Source organism: Littorina saxatilis, linkage group LG13 (assembly GCF_037325665.1).
Source record: "Littorina saxatilis isolate snail1 linkage group LG13, US_GU_Lsax_2.0, whole genome shotgun sequence".
NCBI classification, from domain to species: Eukaryota; Metazoa; Mollusca; class Gastropoda; order Littorinimorpha; family Littorinidae; genus Littorina; species Littorina saxatilis.
Window position 1 is genome coordinate 4,959,378 of NC_090257.1, and position 7,394 is coordinate 4,966,771.

The window sequence follows — 7,394 nt, forward strand, 5'->3', positions numbered from 1 at the left end:
AATGAGAAATGTGGCCTTGTTTTGTGTGCAGCAGTAAAAAAAAAAATGAGTGACCACATCGCAAAAGAACAGCAGAAAAAGCACACAGAAAATCATACATTTCAAGTATTCCTTAATCTGTAGCAGTTATAGCATAACCATAACTGGAAACAGATTTGGCTTCAACAAAAACTAAATACATGGTTTCAAGGTTCCTTCATCTCCACCTCCCCCACCCCTTCTCTTTGTACAACTACAAGTACCCTCAAAATCTCTTGAAAGCAGTGCAAGACTTCAGTTTCTTCTGAAGCCGCAAAATTAGAGTGGTGCAGCAACTAAGAAAAACAACAGATTCTAATTCAAATTGATTTACAATACATTAATAATGTCAGTATAACCCAAACATTTATGTCACGTTTGGCTCACAATGGCCTGGCTAAAAGTGCACTGCAAGATTCAGTAGAGTGACATTACAATCTATAATCATCATTGCAAACAGCAGATGGGCAGAACAAACTGGTCACTGTACTGGTTTACATCCCACAGGTACTGTGGAATCCCCCTCTGAAGACCCTCCCAATTCCATGTTAAGTAAGGCCTAAAAAAAAAATAGGTGTGGTTACGGTAACCCGACCTACCCTATTTTTAGGGGCCGATCCTATAACTTTTTATTACATTTGTCAACAAAAAAAAACGAGTGCAAAAAACGCAATGAAAGCAAAAGCGCCCGTGTCGCACACTTATTTCCCTGTCAAGTAGGTTTAATTTGTACACATTAGAAAAAAAAGTTTAAAAAATAAAAGTGATTGCCTACCTACCTACCCTATTTTTTTGGGCTATGTTACCGTAACCACACCTATATTTTTTTTGGCCTAATGACTGTTTTAACACCCTCACGGTAAAACCATTAGGGGCATGTTCCTCTGAAGACCCTCCCAATTCGATGTTAAGTAATGACTAATGTTTTAACACCCTCGCGGTAAAACCATTAGGGGCATGTTCCTCTGAAGACCCTCCCAATTCGATGATAAGTAATGACTAATGTTTTAACACCCTCGCGGTAAAACCATTAGGGGCATGTTCCTCTGAAGACCCTCCCAATTCGATGATAAGTAATGACTAATGTTTTAACACCCTCGCGGTAAAACCATTAGGGGCATGTTCCTCTGAAGACCCTCCCAATTCCATGTGAAGTAATGACTAATGTTTTAACACCCTCACGGTAAAACCATTAGGGGCATGTTCCTCTGAAGACCCTCCCAATTCCATGTGAAGTAATGACTAATGTTTTAACACCCTCACGGTAAAACCATTAGGGGCATGTTCCTCTGAAGACCCTCCCAATTCCATGTGAAGTAATGACTAATGTTTTAACACCCTCACGGTAAAACCATTAGGGGCATGTTCCTCTGAAGACCCTCCCAATTCGATGTTAAGTAATGACAAATGTTTTAACACCCTCACGGTAAAACCATTAGGGGCATGTTCCTCTGAAGACCCTCCCAATTCGATGATAAGTAATGACTAATGTTTTAACACCCTCGCGGTAAAACCATTAGGGGCATGTTCCTCTGAAGACCCTCCCAATTCCATGTTAAGTAATGACTAATGTTTTAACACCCTCGCGGTAAAACCATTAGGGGCATGTTCCTCTGAAGACCCTCCCAATTCCATGTTAAGTAATGACTAATGTTTTAACACCCTCGCGGTAAAACCATTAGGGGCATGTTCCTCTGAAGACCCTCCCAATTCGATGATAAGTAATGACTAATGTTTTAACACCCTCGCGGTAAAACCATTACGGGCATGTTCCCGTGTTTGACCCCAACTTTTGATAGGGAAAAAAAAGAAAAGGGCCACCGCAAGGGAGGGATGATTGTCGCGCTCTTCCCTTCTGCTGTTCCCGTTTGCAATGATAATTATAGATTGTAATAATTTCACTGTACTGAATCAATCCATTACCAATTCAAGACTTTCTCCCTTTTTTTAATTTTTTTTGTGTTCATGATCTGTGTAAATATACCTCCATTTTTAGGCGCAGACCAGATTTTTGATGTTTTAAAAGGGAGGTTCCTCTGAACTAAGAATAAAAAAAGAAAAATGAATGAAAAGCAAAATGCCCTAGGGAGAGAGTGCAACTACACTACAATACACAATTCATAGCGATCACTTGGTGAAAAACTATCATACCTGTTCATCTCTGACAAATTACGTACACATCTGGCAGAAGATCTGTGCCCATACTTTCTTTATTTGGTGTTTAACGTCGTTTTCGACCACGAAGGTTATATCGCGACGGGGAAAGGGGGGAGATGGGATAGAGCCACTTGTGAATTGTTTCTTGTTCACAAAAGCACTAATCAAAAATTTGCTCCAGGGGCTTGCAACGTAGTACAATATTTCGTCGCTGCCGTGCGCTAACCGTGCAACTGCAGAATCAGTGATTTTACAGGAGCCTCAAAAAACGCGTTGTCGACGGCTGCAACGTCATCCCACATTTGACATGAACTTGTTTCTTATTCTTTACCTATGTGTAAACATGTAATATTATAAAAAAAAAATGCAAACTATCTAAAATGTTCGTATTATTTCAGTTACACGCTTGACGACAGAAAATCTGACTGAAGTTACACGGGTAGAGAGAGAGCTAACCGTGTAAGTGGCACATATATGTCAAGCGAGAGTGTCACGATCGGGTGACAGAGACCAAGAAAGTGTCACTCGATGGAGTGCCTGTTCTTGGTCGATTATGATAGAAAGCGCCTGTACGTGATATTGGGCTACAGCAGAGTTTGCTGACAGTGCTCAATGAACACGGAGGGTTTGCTGCGCACGAGTTTTACAGTGGAGGTTTCTGCTGTCATAGGGCTGACGGTTTTTCGCTGACAGCGCACACGGGATTTTCAGGGATTGAGTTTCTCGTGTCTTTTTTCTGCTTGGGGAGGCAGAATTGTGTATAGCTGGACTGGTTTTGTGACAAGGTCAGTCACGTGTTATTGGCTAGGTTGTCTGAGAGAGACACAAGGGCGGCGCACTTGACACCCAGCGGCAGAAGGGGAAGGATCTCATGTGTCACGTTTCAATATATCACTTAAGGTGATTATGAACCGGTTAATTACTACTAATTAACTAACCACACCACGATCCACTCTCGCAGTCATACAATTAAATAGAGTCAACAAAAGTATAAGTTTCAGACGCCTGTTTATGTATAAACTCGCCACCTCCCTCGAGCCTTCACTCAAAATATGTTCCTTTTACGTTCTCAACACGTAAAAAACCCGTGGTCACTGACAAAATGCCAGTGGTATATAGAAAATTAACGTAACACGCTGAACCCGTGTAAATACAGTCAAAATGAGAATGTTCTGTTCAAAAGCTCTAGTTCATGCAGGTGTCACCACCCCACGTTGTCACTACTCCAATGAAATCATAGATAAGAAAAGACAACGGTGGTCAACGGGGTGCGTAAGACATGGTGCACTTAGCTTTCTTTCTGTATGCTGGTTAGCCGGTATGCTGGTTAGCCGGGTTGCTGGTTAGCCGGTTTGCTGGTTAGCCGGTTCGCTGGTTAGCCGGTCCGCTGGTTAGCCGGTTCGCTGGTTAGCCGGTCTGCTGGTTAGCCGGTTAGCGTAGCTTCCTCAGGTCCCAGCTCCAACGTCTGCAGCTAGCAAAGTCCCGCCAAAGGCAGCCGTGCAGCAGGTACAGGAACACGAACCCGAAACGAAACGAAGGCTGCAAACAGAAAGCATCGGTGCACTAAACATGTCAGCTACCCCTCACCCACCACCTTAAAACATGTCATCTTTAAATATCTCATCGAGCACGTGGGCCTGCACAAAACGGACTTTTTACAACAACAAAACAGTCATTTTCCGTCCTTCTCTCCCTATCTGCAAAAACCATATACAGATTAGTATTTTAGCGTCACAGAGAGTAAATTATGCGCTAACCTGGAAAGAACAACAGAGAGTATTTCATTCCACAACACAGACTCATCAACAGCGTTAAATAATGATTTATTACCTCAAAAGCCTATGATTGTACTCTCATGGAAGCAAAATCCGCTTCCTCCCTGGAACAGCCTCTGTTCGTCAACAGTGACCGAAAACGTCCAGAACCCCTTGTCGAATCCTTATGCGAAAGCCATCGCCGACGAAGGAAAGTTGACGACTTGTCCTCAGCAAAATACGTGGCAGAGAGAAGAAATAATTGGTGGAAGTTCCCTTAGAGTGCCGAATATAATACTCGGTGAAAAACCATCATACTCTAGAAACTGTGTATTAGATCCTTCCCCTTCTGCCGCTGGGTGTCAAGTGCGCCGTCCTTGTGCCTCTCTCAGACAACCTAGCCAATAACACGTGACTGACCTTGTCACAAAACCAGTCCAGCTATACACAATTCTGCCTCCCCAAGCAGAAAAAAGACACGAGAAACTCAATCCCTGAAAATCCCGTGTGCGCTGTCAGCGAAAAACCGTCAGCCCTATGACAGCAGAAACCTCCACTGTAAAACTCGTGCGCAGCAAACCCTCCGTGTTCATTGAGCACTGTCAGCAAACTCTGCTGTAGCCCAATATCACGCACAGGCGCTTTCTATCATAATCGACCAAGAACAGGCACTCCATCAAGTGACACTTTCTTGGTCTCTGTCACCCGATCGTGACAGAGAGAGAGAGCCTAACCGTGTAAGTGGCACTCCTAACGAACTCTCATGCACATACACGGTCAGCGTGTCCGAGGAAACAGGATTTCCGGTAAATGCGTTTACAACATGTGACAAATTAGAGCATTTCCATTGGTCGCAGACACAAGATATTTATAGAAGACATGTGTGAAGTCTGTAATTAAGGTTTGGGATGAAAAAACATTTTTGTCATATTTTGTCAGTTACACGGTTAGCGCACGACAGCGACGATATGACCTTACTGGGAGAATGCAAGTTTCCAGTACAAAGGACTTAACATTTCTTACATACTGCTTGACTAAAATCTTCACAAAAACTGACTACGTATATTCTATACAAGAAACACTTAAAGGCAGAGTAAGCCTCCCATAAACCATCACAGATACGGTCAGGCTTTTACACACAGTACAAACACCATTTCATTTAAACACCCACCAATTGAGAACATCCTAGGTGCCCTCCGTAAAGAGCGAACAATTTTCAAAGAATTTATTTTTGCGTGGTTTATCTTACCCCTGAGCCATCGTGAACCCGTGTGATCCAGTTTTCCCTTTTCACAATGCAGTCGTCATAGTTAGTCATTTGAATGCGACTCGACGTGAGCTTATCTACAATAGCACGTTTTTTATGCACGAAACAACGGCTGTGGTTCACAAGAACTCTAGCGATGGCTTTTGACTGTTGAGAGGAACGGCGATTTGCACTGATAAACCGTCGTCTGCTACGACCCTTGCGTGACCCTGCTTCCGGGCTTTTCTTTTTTTAAACTTTCACAACTTCGAATTGTTCTGATCTTGTCTTGATGAAAAACGAATTCTTTTATGATTAAAGAATGTTTGTGTAACAAGCTGTCAATTTATTATTTAGATTTTAAAAGTTAGGTCTAGCGCAAAAACGAGGCGCCATTGTTCTTCAGGGCCAAGTCCACGAAAATAAATTCTTGGAAAATGTCTCACGCTCGACAGAAAGCAGCCAGGATGTTCCCGTTCGGTGAGCGTTCAAATGGAAGTATGCTTGTACTGTATTTAGACGCTCGGGGAGCTCTGTGATGGTTTACGGGAGGCTTACTGTGCCTTTAACAAGGGTAAAAGGAGAAACAGAATCCGTTAGTCGCCTCTTACGACATGCTGGGGAGCATCGGGTAAATTTTTCCCCCTAACCCGCGGGGGGTGTGCATGTACTGCTGTCTGTTTCCACATGAACATTCCACTAATCAGGCCTGGGAATGATACACCTTTCGTCGTAAATACGACGAAGTCCTTTTCTAAATGTGTAAGAAAAGAGCCTCCGTGAGCCCTTAAAATGCAAAATGTTCTCGTCAGTACGCCCAAACCACTTTTATTCATTCCCAGGCCTGACCAATGATCCCTTCATTTTCTTCACACAACACTTCAGCATGGATCTGTTAGTGTTCTGATGTAAGTCCAGCAGTAGATAGGTTAAGCCTATTTTAACATACTGGAAACTGGTAATCTTCCAGTAGGTATTAATTTAGTTTTACTAAAGCCTGCTGGGACACAAGTAATGGGTTAGTGCATTTGTAAACAGGAATCGCTTGACAAGTGGCCCCCTTCATCCCCCCCTTCCTCGTCCTGATATGGCTCTGCGTAGTCGGCTGGACGTTAAGCAACAAATAAACAAACAAACAAACTTCAGCATGGACGGAAACGTGTAGGAGTTTCAATGAAATGGATGACAGTAATGCCCCACAAGTTACAGACATGAGACCAGCAAATGTTCCAAAAGTAGGAAAGTAAGCCGGGGTCCAGAGGCCGCATAGGCCCCTGGTGGGGTACAGGGGCAACGCCCCGGTAGGGGGTTCAGGGGGGCAAAGCCCCCCTGACGGAAAATGAATGTTAGAATTATAAAGGCCATTTTGGGGCCTCTCCTGATCGGAAAAAATTAGATCATGCCTTTTTGAAAAGCTATAAAAACCACAAGAATAATATGTTTTAGCATTTTAAACAAAAGTGTAATTTATAACAATCACACACACACAAAACTTACTTGAAAACTTTCAGAACCAACACATTTTTTCCACCAAGTCCGTATTTCACCACGCAGTGGCCGTTGTCGCACCACGTGCACACAGCCTGACCGGGAATGGATATCTTGGCGATACTGTATAAGGATAATATCGGAATTCCGATAAAATTCGGACCAGTCCCATGTCTGAAGTTAGGAATGTGAACAGGTCCAACTGAAAACACCACACATTCCCACATGATTCATCTACAACATCAAACTTCCGTGCCCATGAAATGAACAATGTCTCCCGTGAAAATGGTAACGCTAACCATGCTATGAGTTAAAACTTTGGTCTTTACTTTATTTGGTGTTTAACGTCGTTTTCAACGACGAAGGTTATATCACGACGGGGAAAGGGGGGAGATGGGATAGAGCCACTTGTCAATTGTTTTTTGTTCACAAAAGCACTAATCAAAAATTTGCTCCAGAGGCTTGCAACGTAGTACAATGTATTACCTTACTGGGAGAATGCAAGTTTCCAGTACAAAGGACTTAACATTTCTTACATACTGCTTGACTAAAATCTTTACAAAAATTGACTATATTCTATACAAGAAACACTTAACAAGGGTAAAAGGAGAAACAGAATCCGTTAGTCGCCTCTTACGACATGCTGGAGAGCATCGGGTAAATTCTTCCCCCTAACCCGCGGGGGGAGAACAGTAGGCGGATAGAGATATAAATCATGCTGCTTCAAGAAT